Source organism: Nipponia nippon, unplaced genomic scaffold, assembly GCF_047370975.1.
Source record: "Nipponia nippon isolate SJK-2023a ecotype South Korea unplaced genomic scaffold, ASM4737097v1 scaffold_14, whole genome shotgun sequence".
In the NCBI taxonomy this organism is placed as follows: domain Eukaryota; kingdom Metazoa; phylum Chordata; class Aves; order Pelecaniformes; family Threskiornithidae; genus Nipponia; species Nipponia nippon.
In genome coordinates this window covers 5,039,180-5,061,294 of record NW_028262330.1, presented here as the reverse complement: position 1 = coordinate 5,061,294, position 22,115 = coordinate 5,039,180, and the positions used below count along the sequence as shown (strand labels likewise).

The 22,115-nt window shown below is 66.6% G+C and overlaps 2 pseudogenes; both read left to right on the top strand.

The window, feature by feature from the left end:
- Window positions 1-84: 84 nt before the first annotated feature.
- On the top strand, window positions 85-10,884 carry LOC148056425 (ubiquitin carboxyl-terminal hydrolase 36-like; annotated as a pseudogene).
- A 590-nt stretch (window positions 10,885-11,474) lies between these two features.
- On the top strand, window positions 11,475-21,894 carry LOC148056424 (ubiquitin carboxyl-terminal hydrolase 36-like; annotated as a pseudogene).
- The last annotated feature ends 221 nt before the right edge of the window (window positions 21,895-22,115 follow it).

Genomic DNA, 22,115 nt, shown 5'->3' with positions numbered 1-22,115 from the left:
GGCGGGGCGGGGCGGGGCGGGGCGGGGCGGTGCACCGCGCGGGGCGGTGCGATACCGGGGGGCGGAGTCTGCCTGGCAGCGCCCCTTCCCGCGTCACGTGCCGTCGGCCGTGGCGGCTTCGTCACGCGGGCGAGGCCGGAGCGGCGGCGGCGGCGGGATGGAGGAGGAGGGCGGCTACGGTCAGTGCGGGGCCGGGGGGAGCGGCCAGCGGCCGGGGGGGCTCCGGGCCCCCCGCCTGGGCCGGGCCGCGGCGGGGCGGAGGGCCGGGGTGGGTCCCGCGGTACCGGGCACGCAGGCGGCGGGGACCGGGGCGAGGGGCCGGGGTGGTCCGTGATGGTCCGTGATCCGCGGGGCGGGCGGCAGCGTTGGGGCCGGGCCGCTGCCAGGTGCAAAAGCGGGGGCGGCGGCTCCGGGCTGGGGCTGGGGCTGGGGCTGGGGCTGGGGCTGGGGCGCGGCGGGACCCGCGCCCGCAGGTGGCAGAGCGGCTGCTCGGCCGCGGCCTTCGCGGCATCGGCCGGGCGGGGCCGGGAGGGCGGTGGAGGAAGCGCCGGGAGGAAACGGGCCCCCGGTGCCCGCAGAGAGCGCGGGGCCCGCGGGGGAGCTGGCGGGGGCCGGTCCGTCCCCGCAGCCCCGGAGCCCCGGCGGTCCCGCTGCGCTGGCGGCGCCGCCTCGTCCTTCCCCGGAGCTCAGCCCCGGCGGCCCCGCGCAGCCGGCGCCGTGCTGCTTTGCTGCCAGAGCTCGCGAGCTGCCTGCAGCGCGCGACCCGCTGCTGCCTGCGGTGTCGGTGCTGCCAGGCTCTGGGACCCGCTGCCCGCAGCGTTGCGGCTGCCCGGCCCTGGGGAGCGGGGACTGCGGCGTCGGTGCTCCCGGCCCTGGGGAGCGGGGACTGCGGTGTCGGTGCTGGCCGGGCCGGGGCGGGCGAAGCGGGGCAGCGCGGCGGCGCTGAGGTCGCGGGTGGATGGTGCGGTGCCCGTAGCGGCGGCGGGCGGGGAGCCGCTGAGGCCTCCGGGGCGCGCGGCGGCGGGGCCGGGGCCGGGCCTGCGGCGGGCCTAGGCCGCGGCCTGTTGCCTCGGCAACGCGCGTCCCCGCAACGGGAGCGGAGCGGAGCGGAGCGGAGCGGCGTCCCCCGCTCAGCCTGGCTCCGCCCGCAGCCGGGGCCACCGGGCCCCGCCATGCCGATCGTGGAGAAGCTGAAGGAGGCGCTGAAGCCGGGCCGGCGGGAGGCGGGCGAGGATGGGGAGCTGGGCCGGCTGCTGGCCGCCTCGGCCAAGAAGGTGCTGCTGCAGAAGGTGGAGTTCGAGCCCGCCAGCCGCGGCTTCTCCTGCCAGCTGGAGCTGCTGCGGGGGAAGTACGTGGTGCTCAACCCCCGGGCCGAGGCCGCCGGCCGCCACCGCGGCCCCGAGGAGGGACCGCCCGGCAAGCAGGGTAGGTAGAGAGGGGGAGGGGGCCCCTGCCCGCACCCCGCACCCGCGCGGCTCAACCGCCCCTCTTCCCGCAGGCAACGGCCATGCCCCGGGGGGCCTGGGGGACGGGGTCCCCGCGCCCCAGAAGGTGCTTTTCCCCGTGGACCGTCTCTCCCTGAAGTGGGATCGCATCTACCGGATCGGCGCCGGGCTGCACAACCTGGGGAATACCTGTTTCCTCAACTCCACGGTGCAGTGCCTGACCTACACGCCGCCGCTTGCCAACTACCTGCTCTCCAAGGAGCACGGCCGCACCTGTGAGTGGGGAGGCCCGGCTCGGCGGGCGGCAGGGCCAGGGTGGCCGCACCGGTGGGAAGGAGGAGCACCCGCCTGTCCTGCTCCCGGTGCTGTGCTCAGCACCTCTGCACGTGGCTCTGGCGAGGGGTGTGCGGGTGTCGGGATGCACCTTCTCTGCTCCCTCCTGCCCGGTTCTCCGTCGAGAGGTCGTTCCTGCGCACGGCTCGCTTTTCCTGGCGGTAGCAGTGTTCCTGAGCTCTGCGCCTTTGTGCCTGGGGAGGCTTGGTCTCTGCTGGGTGTAGCCAGGACTAAGATGAGTCCGATGGGGTCTGTTGGCTTCCTAGGGGGCTGAGCTGGGTGTCCCACACAGCCCGTGCCTGTGGGGACTGCGTGAGGGCAGGGCAGAAGGTTGCGTACAGGCAGCAGGTGCTGTTTATGGGCAGCTTTGAAAGGGAGTCTGGTGGGCGCTGCTGCGAGCTGTGACCGAGGGGAGCACGCGGGGCTCGTAGCCCCATCCGCAGGGCTCGTAGCCCCGTCCATCGGGCTCCGGTGGGATCTGCCCCTCAGGGCTGACCTGTGGGCTCCTCCAGCGAGTACGTGTGACCTGTTTCCCGTCCACGTGGATGCTGTCTCGTCCTGGGGGGTTGCAGTGGCTGGTACTGTGGCTGGAGCTGCACCAGCTGGGGTGGCACGCGCTGGTCCTTGTGTAGCCGGTGTGCCCCAGAGCTGTACCGCAGCACGGAGCTTGTAGGGAGAACTGAGTGTGGCTGAGCTGTGTTGGAGCAGAGATCCCCAGTCCCCTGTACTGCCTCCATCTCTCCTGGGTTTGTCCCCAACGTCCTGTCTTCTGCTCTCCTGCTCCAGGTCACCAAGGAGGCTTTTGCATGATGTGCATTATGCAGAACCACGTGATCCAGGCTTTTGCCAACAGCGGCAACGTAATAAAGCCGGTGTCCTTCATCCGAGACCTCCAGAGTAAGGATGGCTGCCCTCCCCTCCGTTAGCCGTGCAGGAGAGCGGTGACTAACGCAGGAGCAGAGCCTTTGAGATCGGGGCAGGTCTTGGCAGATGGCTCTTCTGAGATGACTCACGGAGCCTGCCGGGGGATGGTGACCACACGGGCTACGTGGGGCTTCCCCCATGGCCGGCATGAGGCTGGTGGCTGGTTTGGGTTGAGAGGGCTCAAACCCCGGAGTCCCTGCCCCGAGGGAGGGCCTGCATCTATTGCAGCACGTGCAAGGGACTGATTCCTGGCTCTCCCGCAGAGATTGCCCAGCACATCCGCTTCGGCAGGCAGGAGGATGCGCACGAGTTCCTGCGTTACACCGTTGATGCCATGCAGAAGGCCTGCCTGAATGGCCGTACCAAGTACGTGGGGCCTCTGATGGCCCATCGCTGCTCTTCTCTGCTGTCCCCTCGCTGGTCCCCTGCGCCTGTGGGAGGGGACTGGGGGGTGAATGTGTCCCCCGGGTCGGACTCGTAGAGGGAGGTGCCGACTCCAGGGGCCTCGGGTGGATGGCTCAGCTCTCTGCCCCTGTGTGACACAGCTCTGGGCTGTTGTCTGCCTTCTGCCTTCTGCCTTCTCCTGACTCCTCCGGCCCAGCAGAGCTGTGGTCGTGTCCCCAAATCCTGAGGCTGCTAGGGGTTTGGATCCTGTCCCAATTGCCGAGGGATCCAGGCATTCAGCCCCAGCTCTGTGGCTGTGGGTGAGCAGCTTTCTCCTGGGCCCTCTGTGCCGGGAAGCCTGCGTTGCCTCTGCCTGCAGCGCCCAGCTCTGAGCTCCGGCCGGGAGTTTCTGCTCCTTCTAGAGGAAGGTGCGGATCGGAGCCTGGTGCCGCCCCTTGAGCTCCAGCACCGGGAGAGCAGACTGGCAGAGGCTGCGCCTTCCCTCTGCTCCTGGAGCTCTGCAGCCCATCCGCTGGCCAGAGCACGTAGGGGAGCCGTCCCGAGGACACAGTGGTGGCTTGCGGGGGTGGCCGTTGCGGAGGGGCGGTGTGAGATCCGGTGCTGCTGTCTCTAGGTTGGATCGCCAGACCCAGGCCACGACGCTGGTTCACCAGATCTTTGGCGGTTACCTGCGGTCCCGTGGTGAGTGCTGGCTGCCCGGTCCTGGGCCCGTGACTCTCAGGGCTGCTGTTTCCCTGAGAGCCTTGCAGTAAAAATCTTTTGGGAGAATTGCTAAGCACGTGCAAATTATCCAGAGCTGCAGCTGGTCAGTCGTGTGGTACCTGTGGGTCACGAACCGTGGTGTGGCAACGGAAAAAGCTGTTGGCTGTGGGTTCCCGGTTCATTGCTGCCAGCAAAGGAACCTGTGCTGCCAGCGGTCTAGCAACGTTTGCTGTCCCAGCACATAGTGGAATTGCCAGCCTTCCTCCTTGCGCGGCTGTGAATCCTGGTGCTGAGATCCTAGAGCCCAAACGTGGAGAGGGGGAATCCTGCAGCTGCCCGCGCTGTGCTGGGGTGGTGGCGGGTGGTGGTGTTGTCCCAGGGTGTGCTCATCGCTGTTTCTTTTGCAGTGAAGTGCTCGGTGTGCAAGAGTGTCTCGGACACCTATGATCCTTACCTGGACCTGGCGCTGGAGATCGGGGTAACGCGGCAGGGTCGGGGATGGGGAGGAGCTCTGATCTCGTGGGGGATGTTCCCACAGCCGCACCGTTACTGCTTTCGAGGCTCCTTAACCTGCCAGTGTCAAGGCACGGTGCAGGCAAGAGGGAAGCAGCTTCCGTTGTTGCTCTGCCTTCTGTGTCCGGCAGAGCGGTGCCCGTTGCCTGAACGTGAGCCGTGACTCCTGCGTTGAGGCTCCGTGGTGTCGGGGGGCAGTGCAGCCGTCCCTCACGGCATGCTGGCCAGTGCCTAGCTGGTGGCAGGCTCGTGGGTTTGGTGTAGTCTGTGGCGCTGTGCTCACGCTCTGTGTTCTCTCTCGGGGCCAGCGTCTCGGCTGTCAGGCGGGCTGTCGCGTGGACAGGCCACTTGTGCCCTGACCTCTCCTCTTCCCTTGCAGGAAGCTGCAAACATAGTGCAGGCGCTGGAGCTGTTTGCGAAGTCGGACACGCTGGGCGGGGAGAACGCCTACATGTGTGCCAAGTGAGTGTGCGGGGCTGCGGGCGGGAAGGGGCCTGTGGGCGTGCTGGTGGGAAGCAGGTAGAAAACCTGCCGCAATGTAGGAGGGCTCCTCTACCTGCTCCACGGCTAAACCGTGAGGTACGCGGCCATGGAAGCCTGCAGTGAAACCTGCCGCTCCTCAGCTCCCTCCTCTGGCGAGAAGGACCTGGGCCAGGAGACGTGGCCGTGAGCGGGTGCCCTGGAGCGGCGCCTGGCGTCAGCAGGGTCGTTTCCGTGGGGTTTGCCGCTTGGCCAGGGCTGGCAATCGTCTGGGTGGTGGGACGGCTTGAATAGCCGAAGCTCTTCCCGTGCAGATGCGAGAAGAAAGTGCCGGCCAGCAAACGCTTCACCATCCACCGAGCCTCCAATGTTCTCACGCTCTCGCTGAAGCGCTTTGCCGACTTCGGCGGAGGCAAAATCACAAAGGTGAGCGCTCGGCAGTCCAGAGCTGGGGCTGTCTCCTGGCCCGAGGCCCTGCTGCCCGGAGCAGGGTGGGAGGTGGTCCTGTGAGCAGTGCGAGCTCCGCAGCAGTCCTGCAGCCCTTTCCCAGCTGTGCGGTGCGATGGGAGTTGGGCTTATCCTGGCATCGTCCTCACCGTGACCTGTGCATGGGGAGAGCAGGGCCCCCTCCCTCGAGAGATGGGACTCGTAGGACAGCTGAGCTGCTCTTGCTCTAGCAAGAAAGCCGTCTGCTGTGCGGGCTCCTGAGACATCCTCTCCGTGCAGGACGTGGGATACCCTGAGTACTTGAACATCCGCCCTTACATGTCTCAGAACAAGGGGGATCCTGTCACGTACGGACTCTACGCAGTGCTGGTGCACTCTGGGTACAGTTGCCACGCGGGGCACTACTACTGCTACGTGAAGGTGAGCCCAGGGCTGGGGGCTGGGGGGTGCTCGTGGGTCCCTGTAGCGTGCAGAAAGGAGGGTGCTCAGCAGATGTGTGTGGTGCGGAACACTGACTGGGGGGTACAGGCTGTGCTCCACTGTAGGAAGCGTAGAGGTCTGCTCCCGCAGAGTCCCCCTGCCTGGCCTGGGCCGCCTGTGGGTTTTGGGGAGAGGAGCTGTGCCGACAGGCGCTGTTCCTGCTGCTCTTGAGGCCAGGAGGGTCTCAGGACGCATCCCGACCCCGTTCTCTCTTCTTCTGCAGGCCAGCAATGGGCAGTGGTATCAAATGAACGATGACCGGGTGCGCTCCAGCAACATCAAAGTGGTCCTCAACCAGCAGGCCTATGTGCTGTTCTACCTGAGGTGAGAGCACCCTGTGTCCCCCGGCCCCTCTGCCCCCTGCTCTCAGCATTTGGGACAGGGCCGGCAGCACGTGCCTGGGTGCGGGAAGGAGCTTGGCCCAAGTAGCCCCAATGCTCGTGTGTATGCGCTGGCTCGGAGGAGGGTGGCAGGGAGAGGTCCAGCCCCTTGTTAGGGTTTTGCTGCAGATCAAGAGCACCTCACCTCCTCGGAGCTTCTGGCTCCTGTTTTTTGCGTTTGTCTCTGACAAGAGCGTTCTAGTCGCTCAAGCCCTCGCAGTTAACGCGTGTGCTTCTCTGCCTTCGCCAGAATCCCCAGCCCCAGGAAGAGCTCGGAGGGGCCCATTGCCAAAGCTGCCTCCAGCCTGCCTGGCCGCACTGGCAGCATCACGGATCAGGTCAAGAAGAGTGTGACCAACGGGCCCCTGTCTTCACCGCTGATGGGCCGGGTGAGTCCTGAAGGCTGCTCTCGGCCGGCGCTCCCGGGAGCTGCTGCCCCTCTGCTCTGCGAGGGCAGGTGGGCTGCAGCTTCGCAGGGAGGCCGGCGAGCTGCTCCGAAGGGGCAGGCGCGAGAGAGGACGGTTTGCAGGAAGGATCCTGCTGAGCCGAGGGGGCCTGGGGAGGGACAGGGAGGGCAGTATTGCTCTGTGCCTTGAATCCTCTCCTCACTGAACTTGTCTCTTTCTCTTTGTCTAGAGACCAGACAGGCTGCCGGGGCCGGGGGAGGTTGGAGTCCCTGCGGCCCGCAGCACGTTTGGGACAGGGCCGAAGCTGGCGAACGGAACTGCTCCACCAAAGCTGCCCGCTGGGTCCCCGTCACCCAAACTGCCCCTCAAAGCCACCCACACGGCCACAGCGCTGCCCGATGCTGCAGCCCGGAGGCCCAAGAAGCCGCTCTCCTTCCCGCAGCTGCCTCCCACGGCCAGAGCAGTTCAGGGCTTCTGTGACAGCAGCAACGCAAACGGGGCCAAAGCAGAGCTGCCCCGGCAGAGCTCCTGGGAGAGCAAGCAGCCACCTACCTCACCCAAGCTGCTGGTAGAGCCCCGGGGCAGCGGGGAGAACACCGGGACCCTGGAGAGGGACTCCTGCGGCAGCAGTGCTGCCAGCCCAGCACACAGCGCGGTGGGGAAGCTGGCCAAGGCGTCCCAGAAGGCCAAGAGTGGAACCGGCAGCTTCGGCACCTCTGAGGAAACGGACTGTGGCACGGACCTCCCTGCTCGCCCCAGCACCGAGCCGGCTGCCCCTGAAGACTCCAAGCCAGCACAATTAAAATCCTCCCTGTTGGCCAGCACCGCTCTGGAGCTGAGCAGTACCACGTCACCACCACCGGCCAAGAAGCTGGCGCTCTCTGCCAAAAAGGTGAGTCTGAGCTTCTGCCTGGAGACTTGAGTAGGCACCTTGTGCCTCCTGAACTGGGCCTTGTGTTGGGGGCAAGCGTAAAGCTAACGCTGGGTGTCTTGCGAAGCTGGAGGTGGGTGAGGAGAGCCTCGGGCCCAGGGCTGTAGCAGTTGCTCTGCCCTCCTTCTGGGTTGGGGTGCGGGGCCAGGCCCCTGCTGTTGTTCACATCCCTGAGTGACGCAGGAGAAATGGCTCCTGCCTTCTTGCTCAGGACGGAGGGGTGGCTGCGCCAGTGCCTGCAGCGGGGTGGCCTCGCCAGCCTTCTCGGGGTAACGCGTCCCCTGGGGCGAGTGGGAGCAGGTGACGCTGCAGCTGGAGGGCTGCGGCGTTGCCTCCTCCCCGGCAGCGGCGTGGGCCCGGCCCTCTGGGTGCCGCTGTGCAGCCAGGGCTCAGGACGGTGCACCGGGGTTTCTGCTCTTTAAATTTCCTTCCTTCCTTTTTTCCTTTGTGCTTCTAACTGAAAACGCTTCTCATTCTTCTTCTACCACCCCCCACTTCCCTTCCCCCGTCTGTATCTGTTCCCCTCCCCTTTCTCTGGGCTCCCCTTTTTGTTTTCTCCTCTTGGCTCACGGAAACCTCTTTTCTTTAGACCACCAAGTTTTTATTTACGTCAATAACTGCAGGGCAGCCCCCTGCGGAAGGCGAGCGGAAGCGACGGCCACGCACCACCTCACCCACAATTTGCTGACCGCACCTGCCCCACGAACACCACACAGCCCGACTCCACTCCCTGGCCTTTCGGCAAGTCGAGGTAAGCGGTGCCAGTCGCTCCCAGGCTCCTGCACGGCAGCAAGGCCAGTCGCAGCCTTGGGGTACTCCATGAGGCAACTGTCTGGTATGGCAGCTGGCTCGGGGGGCGATTTTGGCAGCCGGCTCTCCTGTTCTCCTGGGCTGGCAGGGCTTGCTCTGGGTCTCCCTTGTAACCTTCACCATTGACATGTGCTGCAGCACCACTTGCTCTTTCCTAATCGCCCGCGGGACAGCGTGTGCCCTGCGCGTAGCTGGCACTGGGCAGATGCAGGGTCGCTGTGTGTGCCTGCAGCTGCTGCTCTCGAGAGCAGGATCTGATTCAGATTTCGTGGCTGAGATGGTGGTAGCAGTTGGGTGCTGTGCTCCTGCACCTCAGGGTGTGGAGGAAGAGAGGGGCTCCCACTCCTGACCTGGTTTTCAGGTCGTGTCAGCCTCTCTTCCTGTCCCTCAGGCTGTCCTCCTCTGCTCTCAAACTGCCAAATCCCGAAAAGCCTGCCTCCAGCTTCATCCTCAACTCAGCCCCTCCGCTCCCAGCCTCCCCCCTGTCCAACGGTTCCACTGCCCACCCTTCGCACCACCTTCCTCCCTGCAGCGGGGAGAAGAGACCCAGCCAGGTCACCCCGGGTTCTTCCAAAAAGAAGCGGCAAAAGCAACATCATGGAGCAGCTGGCAGCCCTCATGCTCTGGCTGCGAAGGGCAAGGATGAAGTCTCCGGCCCCCCAGAAAGAAGAAGAAGAACCTCACTCAGGAGGGCTCGGTGTCCCTTGAGGGGAAGGAGGCAGCAGGCAAGGGTGCCAGCGGTGGCAGGGAGGCACCGGGCTGTCAGGAGCTGGAGAGCAGGCCCAAGCAGCGAGTGTCAGATGCCAGTAGTTGCCTGGACACGGAGCCCATCTCCCCCCTCAAGAGGAGGAGAATGGAGGAGACATGGTGTGGAGGGGAGGGCGTGCTCCTCTGCAGCCTTGTGGGGCCGGGCTCCTCGAGGGGTGAAGATTTACCCCCAGTTCCTCCCTGTCCAGGACAGGCCCCAGTGTGCCCAAACACCCTGCGCCATCAGGATCTTGCTTCTCTTGACAGTGTGTCCTGGGGCGAGATCTGCCTCTGAGCTGGAGCAACAGAGGAGCTCCCTCTGGCTTGTCCTCAGCCCTCCTGTTTCCACAGTGGCGGCGTGTGCCTGGGATAGCCAGGCTGGAGGTGGGGAGAGGCGCTGCCCGGCTGCCCCAAGCCGTGAGCCCGGCCGTGGGGCTGGCACAGCACCTGGGAGCCAGGAGGAGGCCAGCGTGGTGGAGGAGCTGCTCAGGAACTCCTTGGACAAGGCTTATGGCAAACAAGGTAATCCCTGCTCGCGTGGGTGGGTAGACAGCCACGTGGCTCCTCTGCCTTGAGCCCCGGACGCAGGCAGAGCCGTCTGTGCTCTGCCAGGGCCTGGGCTCCCCGCGGCAGCAGCGCAGGCAGCTGTGGGGGTCTCCCGGAGCCGGGCAGGTGCAGCTGGCCGAGGGGCTGTTGGGGGTGCCACAGAGTGGGGTGCTGGAGTGAGGGGCTCCAGCCGCTGGCCTGAGGTGGGGGCCCTGTGCAGGCGGGTGCAGCGGAGCACAGCGCGGTGCTCCCTGCTGACCGTGCTGCTCCGCAGTCTTGACCTGGGAGGGCGAGATCTCAGCTGTCCGCCAGGATGCCACTCGGGACGCAGCGTGGGCCCGGAGCGCGACTGTCATCGATGAGTGGGACGAGGAGTTTGACAGAGGGAAGGTGGGTGCTGGCCCCGTCCTGGGCTGGGGCAAGTTGGGGGAGGCAGGGGCCTCCGCACTCTGACCCTAAGAGCTTTCCTGCCTCTGCACAGGTAAAGAAGATGAAAAAACTAAAGCGGGAGCAGAGGGGACAGTTCAATCCCTTGCAGCAGCTGCAGACAAAGCGCAACTTCTGCTCCGTGACGCATCCCGCCAAGGTGGGCAGCCTGAGCCGTCGGCTCTGAGGTGGGTGAGCTGCAGGGGCAGGGAGGGGGCGGCTGCCTGGCAGGGTGCTAACGCCGCTCCTTTCCTCCCAGGTGGAGATCTGCGTCCCCCAGCCAGCAAACGGAGCAGTCTTGGGACAAGGACTGGCAGGGGAGCGCTGTCCTGGGAGCCACTGGTGGCCTCTGCTGTGGAGGGGAGCGGAGGGGATGTGGGTCCTGTTTGTCTCCCAGGGCTGGTGCTGTGCTTGGTGTCCCCTCCCTTCCCCTTGTGGGAGCTGCTGTCCCTGCAGGCCCCGGGGTCCCCGTGGGCTGGGGCTGCGTCGCCGTACTCTGCTCTCCAGCTGCGGAGGAGCCTGTTCAAGCTCTGAGCCGCTCTGGGGTGAGGGGACGCCCGCTGCCCTGCCTTGTCCGGGCTCCTCCGCCAGCTCCTCTGTGCCTCTGCCTGGGGCTGGAGCAGCCCCTTCTCCCACCCAGCCTGGAGTTTTAAGGCTCGGGGAGGGGGAATCCTGGAAAGTGCGGGCGGCTCATCCCTGCTGCTCCGGGTTAAGGTGCGGGGAGGGGGCCAGCGGCCCACGCTGCAGGGCTGGGAGCACCAGGGCTGGTGTTCGTCTCCTGGGCACGGCCCCGGGATGCTCCGGCCCCGCTTGCCGGTCTGGCCCCCTCCCGCTCCCTGCCCGCCCCTGCACCCCCCGCCTGCCGCTGTGCAAGTCGCAGTGGAACCGTTGGGCCCCCCCCCGGGCAGGGCCCCGCTCCCCTCGGCCCCCGGCACCGCGCTGGGCGCGGGAGGCGGCGGCGGGGTCCCGGCGGGGACGGGGCGCTGCCGCCGGGACGGCGGGCAATAAACGTGTGGTGTCTGTGAATCGGCTCGGCTCGGCTCGGCTCGGCTCGGCTCGGAGGGGCGGGGCGGGGCGGGGCGGTGCACCGCGCGGGGCGGTGCGATACCGGGGGGCGGAGTCTGCCTGGCAGCGCCCCTTCCCGCGTCACGTGCCGTCGGCCGTGGCGGCTTCGTCACGCGGGCGAGGCCGGAGCGGCGGCGGCGGCGGGATGGAGGAGGAGGGCGGCTACGGTCAGTGCGGGGCCGGGGGGAGCGGCCAGCGGCCGGGGGGGCTCCGGGCCCCCCGCCTGGGCCGGGCCGCGGCGGGGCGGAGGGCCGGGGTGGGTCCCGCGGTACCGGGCACGCAGGCGGCGGGGACCGGGGCGAGGGGCCGGGGTGGTCCGTGATGGTCCGTGATCCGCGGGGCGGGCGGCAGCGTTGGGGCCGGGCCGCTGCCAGGTGCAAAAGCGGGGGCGGCGGCTCCGGGCTGGGGCTGGGGCTGGGGCTGGGGCTGGGGCGCGGCGGGACCCGCGCCCGCAGGTGGCAGAGCGGCTGCTCGGCCGCGGCCTTCGCGGCATCGGCCGGGCGGGGCCGGGAGGGCGGTGGAGGAAGCGCCGGGAGGAAACGGGCCCCCGGTGCCCGCAGAGAGCGCGGGGCCCGCGGGGGAGCTGGCGGGGGCCGGTCCGTCCCCGCAGCCCCGGAGCCCCGGCGGTCCCGCTGCGCTGGCGGCGCCGCCTCGTCCTTCCCCGGAGCTCAGCCCCGGCGGCCCCGCGCAGCCGGCGCCGTGCTGCTTTGCTGCCAGAGCTCGCGAGCTGCCTGCAGCGCGCGACCCGCTGCTGCCTGCGGTGTCGGTGCTGCCAGGCTCTGGGACCCGCTGCCCGCAGCGTTGCGGCTGCCCGGCCCTGGGGAGCGGGGACTGCGGCGTCGGTGCTCCCGGCCCTGGGGAGCGGGGACTGCGGTGTCGGTGCTGGCCGGGCCGGGGCGGGCGAAGCGGGGCAGCGCGGCGGCGCTGAGGTCGCGGGTGGATGGTGCGGTGCCCGTAGCGGCGGCGGGCGGGGAGCCGCTGAGGCCTCCGGGGCGCGCGGCGGCGGGGCCGGGGCCGGGCCTGCGGCGGGCCTAGGCCGCGGCCTGTTGCCTCGGCAACGCGCGTCCCCGCAACGGGAGCGGAGCGGAGCGGAGCGGCGTCCCCCGCTCAGCCTGGCTCCGCCCGCAGCCGGGGCCACCGGGCCCCGCCATGCCGATCGTGGAGAAGCTGAAGGAGGCGCTGAAGCCGGGCCGGCGGGAGGCGGGCGAGGATGGGGAGCTGGGCCGGCTGCTGGCCGCCTCGGCCAAGAAGGTGCTGCTGCAGAAGGTGGAGTTCGAGCCCGCCAGCCGCGGCTTCTCCTGCCAGCTGGAGCTGCTGCGGGGGAAGTACGTGGTGCTCAACCCCCGGGCCGAGGCCGCCGGCCGCCACCGCGGCCCCGAGGAGGGACCGCCCGGCAAGCAGGGTAGGTAGAGAGGGCGAGGGGGGCCCTGCCCGCACCCCGCACCCGCGCGGCTCAACCGCCCCTCTTCCCGCAGGCAACGGCCATGCCCCGGGGGGCCTGGGGGACGGGGTCCCCGCGCCCCAGAAGGTGCTTTTCCCCGTGGACCGTCTCTCCCTGAAGTGGGATCGCATCTACCGGATCGGCGCCGGGCTGCACAACCTGGGGAATACCTGTTTCCTCAACTCCACGGTGCAGTGCCTGACCTACACGCCGCCGCTTGCCAACTACCTGCTCTCCAAGGAGCACGGCCGCACCTGTGAGTGGGGAGGCCCGGCTCGGCGGGCGGCAGGGCCAGGGTGGCCGCACCGGTGGGAAGGAGGAGCACCCGCCTGTCCTGCTCCCGGTGCTGTGCTCAGCACCTCTGCACGTGGCTCTGGCGAGGGGTGTGCGGGTGTCGGGATGCACCTTCTCTGCTCCCTCCTGCCCGGTTCTCCGTCGAGAGGTCGTTCCTGCGCACGGCTCGCTTTTCCTGGCGGTAGCAGTGTTCCTGAGCTCTGCGCCTTTGTGCCTGGGGAGGCTTGGTCTCTGCTGGGTGTAGCCAGGACTAAGATGAGTCCGATGGGGTCTGTTGGCTTCCTAGGGGGCTGAGCTGGGTGTCCCACACAGCCCGTGCCTGTGGGGACTGCGTGAGGGCAGGGCAGAAGGTTGCGTACAGGCAGCAGGTGCTGTTTATGGGCAGCTTTGAAAGGGAGTCTGGTGGGCGCTGCTGCGAGCTGTGACCGAGGGGAGCACGCGGGGCTCGTAGCCCCATCCGCAGGGCTCGTAGCCCCGTCCATCGGGCTCCGGTGGGATCTGCCCCTCAGGGCTGACCTGTGGGCTCCTCCAGCGAGTACGTGTGACCTGTTTCCCGTCCACGTGGATGCTGTCTCGTCCTGGGGGGTTGCAGTGGCTGGTACTGTGGCTGGAGCTGCACCAGCTGGGGTGGCACGCGCTGGTCCTTGTGTAGCCGGTGTGCCCCAGAGCTGTACCGCAGCACGGAGCTTGTAGGGAGAACTGAGTGTGGCTGAGCTGTGTTGGAGCAGAGATCCCCAGTCCCCTGTACTGCCTCCATCTCTCCTGGGTTTGTCCCCAACGTCCTGTCTTCTGCTCTCCTGCTCCAGGTCACCAAGGAGGCTTTTGCATGATGTGCATTATGCAGAACCACGTGATCCAGGCTTTTGCCAACAGCGGCAACGTAATAAAGCCGGTGTCCTTCATCCGAGACCTCCAGAGTAAGGATGGCTGCCCTCCCCTCCGTTAGCCGTGCAGGAGAGCGGTGACTAACGCAGGAGCAGAGCCTTTGAGATCGGGGCAGGTCTTGGCAGATGGCTCTTCTGAGATGACTCACGGAGCCTGCCGGGGGATGGTGACCACACGGGCTACGTGGGGCTTCCCCCATGGCCGGCATGAGGCTGGTGGCTGGTTTGGGTTGAGAGGGCTCAAACCCCGGAGTCCCTGCCCCGAGGGAGGGCCTGCATCTATTGCAGCACGTGCAAGGGACTGATTCCTGGCTCTCCCGCAGAGATTGCCCAGCACATCCGCTTCGGCAGGCAGGAGGATGCGCACGAGTTCCTGCGTTACACCGTTGATGCCATGCAGAAGGCCTGCCTGAATGGCCGTACCAAGTACGTGGGGCCTCTGATGGCCCATCGCTGCTCTTCTCTGCTGTCCCCTCGCTGGTCCCCTGCGCCTGTGGGAGGGGACTGGGGGGTGAATGTGTCCCCCGGGTCGGACTCGTAGAGGGAGGTGCCGACTCCAGGGGCCTCGGGTGGATGGCTCAGCTCTCTGCCCCTGTGTGACACAGCTCTGGGCTGTTGTCTGCCTTCTGCCTTCTGCCTTCTCCTGACTCCTCCGGCCCAGCAGAGCTGTGGTCGTGTCCCCAAATCCTGAGGCTGCTAGGGGTTTGGATCCTGTCCCAATTGCCGAGGGATCCAGGCATTCAGCCCCAGCTCTGTGGCTGTGGGTGAGCAGCTTTCTCCTGGGCCCTCTGTGCCGGGAAGCCTGCGTTGCCTCTGCCTGCAGCGCCCAGCTCTGAGCTCCGGCCGGGAGTTTCTGCTCCTTCTAGAGGAAGGTGCGGATCGGAGCCTGGTGCCGCCCCTTGAGCTCCAGCACCGGGAGAGCAGACTGGCAGAGGCTGCGCCTTCCCTCTGCTCCTGGAGCTCTGCAGCCCATCCGCTGGCCAGAGCACGTAGGGGAGCCGTCCCGAGGACACAGTGGTGGCTTGCGGGGGTGGCCGTTGCGGAGGGGCGGTGTGAGATCCGGTGCTGCTGTCTCTAGGTTGGATCGCCAGACCCAGGCCACGACGCTGGTTCACCAGATCTTTGGCGGTTACCTGCGGTCCCGTGGTGAGTGCTGGCTGCCCGGTCCTGGGCCCGTGACTCTCAGGGCTGCTGTTTCCCTGAGAGCCTTGCAGTAAAAATCTTTTGGGAGAATTGCTAAGCACGTGCAAATTATCCAGAGCTGCAGCTGGTCAGTCGTGTGGTACCTGTGGGTCACGAACCGTGGTGTGGCAACGGAAAAAGCTGTTGGCTGTGGGTTCCCGGTTCATTGCTGCCAGCAAAGGAACCTGTGCTGCCAGCGGTCTAGCAACGTTTGCTGTCCCAGCACATAGTGGAATTGCCAGCCTTCCTCCTTGCGCGGCTGTGAATCCTGGTGCTGAGATCCTAGAGCCCAAACGTGGAGAGGGGGAATCCTGCAGCTGCCCGCGCTGTGCTGGGGTGGTGGCGGGTGGTGGTGTTGTCCCAGGGTGTGCTCATCGCTGTTTCTTTTGCAGTGAAGTGCTCGGTGTGCAAGAGTGTCTCGGACACCTATGATCCTTACCTGGACCTGGCGCTGGAGATCGGGGTAACGCGGCAGGGTCGGGGATGGGGAGGAGCTCTGATCTCGTGGGGGATGTTCCCACAGCCGCACCGTTACTGCTTTCGAGGCTCCTTAACCTGCCAGTGTCAAGGCACGGTGCAGGCAAGAGGGAAGCAGCTTCCGTTGTTGCTCTGCCTTCTGTGTCCGGCAGAGCGGTGCCCGTTGCCTGAACGTGAGCCGTGACTCCTGCGTTGAGGCTCCGTGGTGTCGGGGGGCAGTGCAGCCGTCCCTCACGGCATGCTGGCCAGTGCCTAGCTGGTGGCAGGCTCGTGGGTTTGGTGTAGTCTGTGGCGCTGTGCTCACGCTCTGTGTTCTCTCTCGGGGCCAGCGTCTCGGCTGTCAGGCGGGCTGTCGCGTGGACAGGCCACTTGTGCCCTGACCTCTCCTCTTCCCTTGCAGGAAGCTGCAAACATAGTGCAGGCGCTGGAGCTGTTTGCGAAGTCGGACACGCTGGGCGGGGAGAACGCCTACATGTGTGCCAAGTGAGTGTGCGGGGCTGCGGGCGGGAAGGGGCCTGTGGGCGTGCTGGTGGGAAGCAGGTAGAAAACCTGCCGCAATGTAGGAGGGCTCCTCTACCTGCTCCACGGCTAAACCGTGAGGTACGCGGCCATGGAAGCCTGCAGTGAAACCTGCCGCTCCTCAGCTCCCTCCTCTGGCGAGAAGGACCTGGGCCAGGAGACGTGGCCGTGAGCGGGTGCCCTGGAGCGGCGCCTGGCGTCAGCAGGGTCGTTTCCGTGGGGTTTGCCGCTTGGCCAGGGCTGGCAATCGTCTGGGTGGTGGGACGGCTTGAATAGCCGAAGCTCTTCCCGTGCAGATGCGAGAAGAAAGTGCCGGCCAGCAAACGCTTCACCATCCACCGAGCCTCCAATGTTCTCACGCTCTCGCTGAAGCGCTTTGCCGACTTCGGCGGAGGCAAAATCACAAAGGTGAGCGCTCGGCAGTCCAGAGCTGGGGCTGTCTCCTGGCCCGAGGCCCTGCTGCCCGGAGCAGGGTGGGAGGTGGTCCTGTGAGCAGTGCGAGCTCCGCAGCAGTCCTGCAGCCCTTTCCCAGCTGTGCGGTGCGATGGGAGTTGGGCTTATCCTGGCATCGTCCTCACCGTGACCTGTGCATGGGGAGAGCAGGGCCCCCTCCCTCGAGAGATGGGACTCGTAGGACAGCTGAGCTGCTCTTGCTCTAGCAAGAAAGCCGTCTGCTGTGCGGGCTCCTGAGACATCCTCTCCGTGCAGGACGTGGGATACCCTGAGTACTTGAACATCCGCCCTTACATGTCTCAGAACAAGGGGGATCCTGTCACGTACGGACTCTACGCAGTGCTGGTGCACTCTGGGTACAGTTGCCACGCGGGGCACTACTACTGCTACGTGAAGGTGAGCCCAGGGCTGGGGGCTGGGGGGTGCTCGTGGGTCCCTGTAGCGTGCAGAAAGGAGGGTGCTCAGCAGATGTGTGTGGTGCGGAACACTGACTGGGGGGTACAGGCTGTGCTCCACTGTAGGAAGCGTAGAGGTCTGCTCCCGCAGAGTCCCCCTGCCTGGCCTGGGCCGCCTGTGGGTTTTGGGGAGAGGAGCTGTGCCGACAGGCGCTGTTCCTGCTGCTCTTGAGGCCAGGAGGGTCTCAGGACACATCCCGACCCCGTTCTCTCTTCTTCTGCAGGCCAGCAATGGGCAGTGGTATCAAATGAACGATGACCGGGTGCGCTCCAGCAACATCAAAGTGGTCCTCAACCAGCAGGCCTATGTGCTGTTCTACCTGAGGTGAGAGCACCCTGTGTCCCCCGGCCCCTCTGCCCCCTGCTCTCAGCATTTGGGACAGGGCCGGCAGCACGTGCCTGGGTGCGGGAAGGAGCTTGGCCCAAGTAGCCCCAATGCTCGTGTGTATGCGCTGGCTCGGAGGAGGGTGGCAGGGAGAGGTCCAGCCCCTTGTTAGGGTTTTGCTGCAGATCAAGAGCACCTCACCTCCTCGGAGCTTCTGGCTCCTGTTTTTTGCGTTCGTCTCTGACAAGAGCGTTCTAGTCGCTCAAGCCCTCGCAGTTAACGCGTGTGCTTCTCTGCCTTCGCCAGAATCCCCAGCCCCAGGAAGAGCTCGGAGGGGCCCATTGCCAAAGCTGCCTCCAGCCTGCCTGGCCGCACTGGCAGCATCACGGATCAGGTCAAGAAGAGTGTGACCAACGGGCCCCTGTCTTCACCGCTGATGGGCCGGGTGAGTCCTGAAGGCTGCTCTCGGCCGGCGCTCCCGGGAGCTGCTGCCCCTCTGCTCTGCGAGGGCAGGTGGGCTGCAGCTTCGCAGGGAGGCCGGCGAGCTGCTCCGAAGGGGCAGGCGCGAGAGAGGACGGTTTGCAGGAAGGATCCTGCTGAGCCGAGGGGGCCTGGGGAGGGACAGGGAGGGCAGTATTGCTCTGTGCCTTGAATCCTCTCCTCACTGAACTTGTCTCTTTCTCTTTGTCTAGAGACCAGACAGGCTGCCGGGGCCGGGGGAGGTTGGAGTCCCTGCGGCCCGCAGCACGTTTGGGACAGGGCCGAAGCTGGCGAACGGAACTGCTCCACCAAAGCTGCCCGCTGGGTCCCCGTCACCCAAACTGCCCCTCAAAGCCACCCACACGGCCACAGCGCTGCCCGATGCTGCAGCCCGGAGGCCCAAGAAGCCGCTCTCCTTCCCGCAGCTGCCTCCCACGGCCAGAGCAGTTCAGGGCTTCTGTGACAGCAGCAACGCAAACGGGGCCAAAGCAGAGCTGCCCCGGCAGAGCTCCTGGGAGAGCAAGCAGCCACCTACCTCACCCAAGCTGCTGGTAGAGCCCCGGGGCAGCGGGGAGAACACCGGGACCCGGGAGAGGGACTCCTGCGGCAGCAGTGCTGCCAGCCCAGCACACAGCGCGGTGGGGAAGCTGGCCAAGGCGTCCCAGAAGGCCAAGAGTGGAACCGGCAGCTTCGGCACCTCTGAGGAAACGGACTGTGGCACGGACCTCCCTGCTCGCCCCAGCACCGAGCCGGCTGCCCCTGAAGACTCCAAGCCAGCACAATTAAAATCCTCCCTGTTGGCCAGCACCGCTCTGGAGCTGAGCAGTACCACGTCACCACCACCGGCCAAGAAGCTGGCGCTCTCTGCCAAAAAGGTGAGTCTGAGCTTCTGCCTGGAGACTTGAGTAGGCACCTTGTGCCTCCTGAACTGGGCCTTGTGTTGGGGGCAAGCGTAAAGCTAACGCTGGGTGTCTTGCGAAGCTGGAGGTGGGTGAGGAGAGCCTCTCGGGCCCAGGGCTGTAGCAGTTGCTCTGCCCTCCTTCTGGGTTGGGGTGCGGGGCCAGGCCCCTGCTGTTGTTCACATCCCTGAGTGACGCAGGAGAAATGGCTCCTGCCTTCTTGCTCAGGACGGAGGGGTGGCTGCGCCAGTGCCTGCAGCGGGGTGGCCTCGCCAGCCTTCTCGGGGTAACGCGTCCCCTGGGGCGAGTGGGAGCAGGTGACGCTGCAGCTGGAGGGCTGCGGCGTTGCCTCCTCCCCGGGCAGCGGCGTGGGCCCGGCCCTCTGGGTGCCGCTGTGCAGCCAGGGCTCAGGACGGTGCACCGGGGTTTCTGCTCTTTAAATTTCCTTCCTTCCTTTTTTCCTTTGTGCTTCTAACTGAAAACGCTTCTCATTCTTCTTCTACCACCCCCCACTTCCCTCCCCCCGTCTGTATCTGTTCCCCTCCCCTTTCTCTGGGCTCCCCTTTTTGTTTTCTCCTCTTGGCTCACGGAAACCTCTTTTCTTTAGACCACCAAGTTTTTATTTACGTCAATAACTGCAGGGCAGCCCCCTGCGGAAGGCGAGCGGAAGCGACGGCCACGCACCACCTCACCCACAATTTGCTGACCGCACCTGCCCCACGAACACCACACAGCCCGACTCCACTCCCTGGCCTTTCGGCAAGTCGAGGTAAGCGGTGCCAGTCGCTCCCAGGCTCCTGCACGGCAGCAAGGCCAGTCGCAGCCTTGGGGTACTCCATGAGGCAACTGTCTGGTATGGCAGCTGGCTCGGGGGGCGATTTTGGCAGCCGGCTCTCCTGTTCTCCTGGGCTGGCAGGGCTTGCTCTGGGTCTCCCTTGTAACCTTCACCATTGACATGTGCTGCAGCACCACTTGCTCTTTCCTAATCGCCCGCGGGACAGCGTGTGCCCTGCGCGTAGCTGGCACTGGGCAGATGCAGGGTCGCTGTGTGTGCCTGCAGCTGCTGCTCTCGAGAGCAGGATCTGATTCAGATTTCGTGGCTGAGATGGTGGTAGCAGTTGGGTGCTGTGCTCCTGCACCTCAGGGTGTGGAGGAAGAGAGGGGCTCCCACTCCTGACCTGGTTTTCAGGTCGTGTCAGCCTCTCTTCCTGTCCCTCAGGCTGTCCTCCTCTGCTCTCAAACTGCCAAATCCCGAAAAGCCTGCCTCCAGCTTCATCCTCAACTCAGCCCCTCCGCTCCCAGCCTCCCCCCTGTCCAACGGTTCCACTGCCCACCCTTCGCACCACCTTCCTCCCTGCAGCGGGGAGAAGAGACCCAGCCAGGTCACCCCGGGTTCTTCCAAAAAGAAGCGGCAAAAGCAACATCATGGAGCAGCTGGCAGCCCTCATGCTCTGGCTGCGAAGGGCAAGGATGAAGTCTCCGGCCCCCCAGAAAGAAGAAGAAGAACCTCACTCAGGAGGGCTCGGTGTCCCTTGAGGGGAAGGAGGCAGCAGGCAAGGGTGCCAGCGGTGGCAGGGAGGCACCGGGCTGTCAGGAGCTGGAGAGCAGGCCCAAGCAGCGAGTGTCAGATGCCAGTAGTTGCCTGGACACGGAGCCCATCTCCCCCCTCAAGAGGAGGAGAATGGAGGAGACATGGTGTGGAGGGGAGGGCGTGCTCCTCTGCAGACTTGTGGGGCCGGGCTCCTCGAGGGGTGAAGATTTACCCCCAGTTCCTCCCTGTCCAGGACAGGCCCCAGTGTGCCCAAACACCCTGCGCCATCAGGATCTTGCTTCTCTTGACAGTGTGTCCTGGGGCGAGATCTGCCTCTGAGCTGGAGCAACAGAGGAGCTCCCTCTGGCTTGTCCTCAGCCCTCCTGTTTCCACAGTGGCGGCGTGTGCCTGGGATAGCCAGGCTGGAGGTGGGGAGAGGCGCTGCCCGGCTGCCCCAAGCCGTGAGCCCGGCCGTGGGGCTGGCACAGCACCTGGGAGCCAGGAGGAGGCCAGCGTGGTGGAGGAGCTGCTCAGGAACTCCTTGGACAAGGCTTATGGCAAACAAGGTAATCCCTGCTCGCGTGGGTGGGTAGACAGCCACGTGGCTCCTCTGCCTTGAGCCCCGGACGCAGGCAGAGCCGTCTGTGCTCTGCCAGGGCCTGGGCTCCCCGCGGCAGCAGCGCAGGCAGCTGTGGGGGTCTCCCGGAGCCGGGCAGGTGCAGCTGGCCGAGGGGCTGTTGGGGGTGCCACAGAGTGGGGTGCTGGAGTGAGGGGCTCCAGCCGCTGGCCTGAGGTGGGGGCCCTGTGCAGGCGGGTGCAGCGGAGCACAGCGCGGTGCTCCCTGCTGACCGTGCTGCTCCGCAGTCTTGACCTGGGAGGGCGAGATCTCAGCTGTCCGCCAGGATGCCACTCGGGACGCAGCGTGGGCCCGGAGCGCGACTGTCATCGATGAGTGGGACGAGGAGTTTGACAGAGGGAAGGTGGGTGCTGGCCCCGTCCTGGGCTGGGGCAAGTTGGGGGAGGCAGGGGCCTCCGCACTCTGACCCTAAGAGCTTTCCTGCCTCTGCACAGGTAAAGAAGATGAAAAAACTAAAGCGGGAGCAGAGGGGACAGTTCAATCCCTTGCAGCAGCTGCAGACAAAGCGCAACTTCTGCTCCGTGACGCATCCCGCCAAGGTGGGCAGCCTGAGCCGTCGGCTCTGAGGTGGGTGAGCTGCAGGGGCAGGGAGGGGGGCGGCTGCCTGGCAGGGTGCTAACGCCGCTCCTTTCCTCCCAGGTGGAGATCTGCGTCCCCCAGCCAGCAAACGGAGCAGTCTTGGGACAAGGACTGGCAGGGGAGCGCTGTCCTGGGAGCCACTGGTGGCCTCTGCTGTGGAGGGGAGCGGAGGGGATGTGGGTCCTGTTTGTCTCCCAGGGCTGGTGCTGTGCTTGGTGTCCCCTCCCTTCCCCTTGTGGGAGCTGCTGTCCCTGCAGGCCCCGGGGTCCCCGTGGGCTGGGGCTGCGTCGCCGTACTCTGCTCTCCAGCTGCGGAGGAGCCTGTTCAAGCTCTGAGCCGCTCTGGGGTGAGGGGACGCCCGCTGCCCTGCCTTGTCCGGGCTCCTCCGCCAGCTCCTCTGTGCCTCTGCCTGGGGCTGGAGCAGCCCCTTCTCCCACCCAGCCTGGAGTTTTAAGGCTCGGGGAGGGGGAATCCTGGAAAGTGCGGGCGGCTCATCCCTGCTGCTCCGGGTTAAGGTGCGGGGAGGGGGCCAGCGGCCCACGCTGCAGGGCTGGGAGCACCAGGGCTGGTGTTCGTCTCCTGGGCACGGCCCCGGGATGCTCCGGCCCCGCTTGCCGGTCTGGCCCCCTCCCGCTCCCTGCCCGCCCCTGCACCCCCCGCCTGCCGCTGTGCAAGTCGCAGTGGAACCGTTGGGCCCCCCCCGGGCGGGGGCCCCGCTCCCCTCGGCCCCCGGCACCGCGCTGGGCGCGGGAGGCGGCGGCGGGGTCCCGGCGGGGACGGGGCGCTGCCGCCGGGACGGCGGGCAATAAACGTGTGGTGTCTGTGAATCGGCTCGGCTCGGCTCGGCTCGGCTCGGCTCGGCGGGGCGGGGCGGGGCGGGGCGGTGCACCGCGCGGGGCGGTGCGATACCGGGGGGCG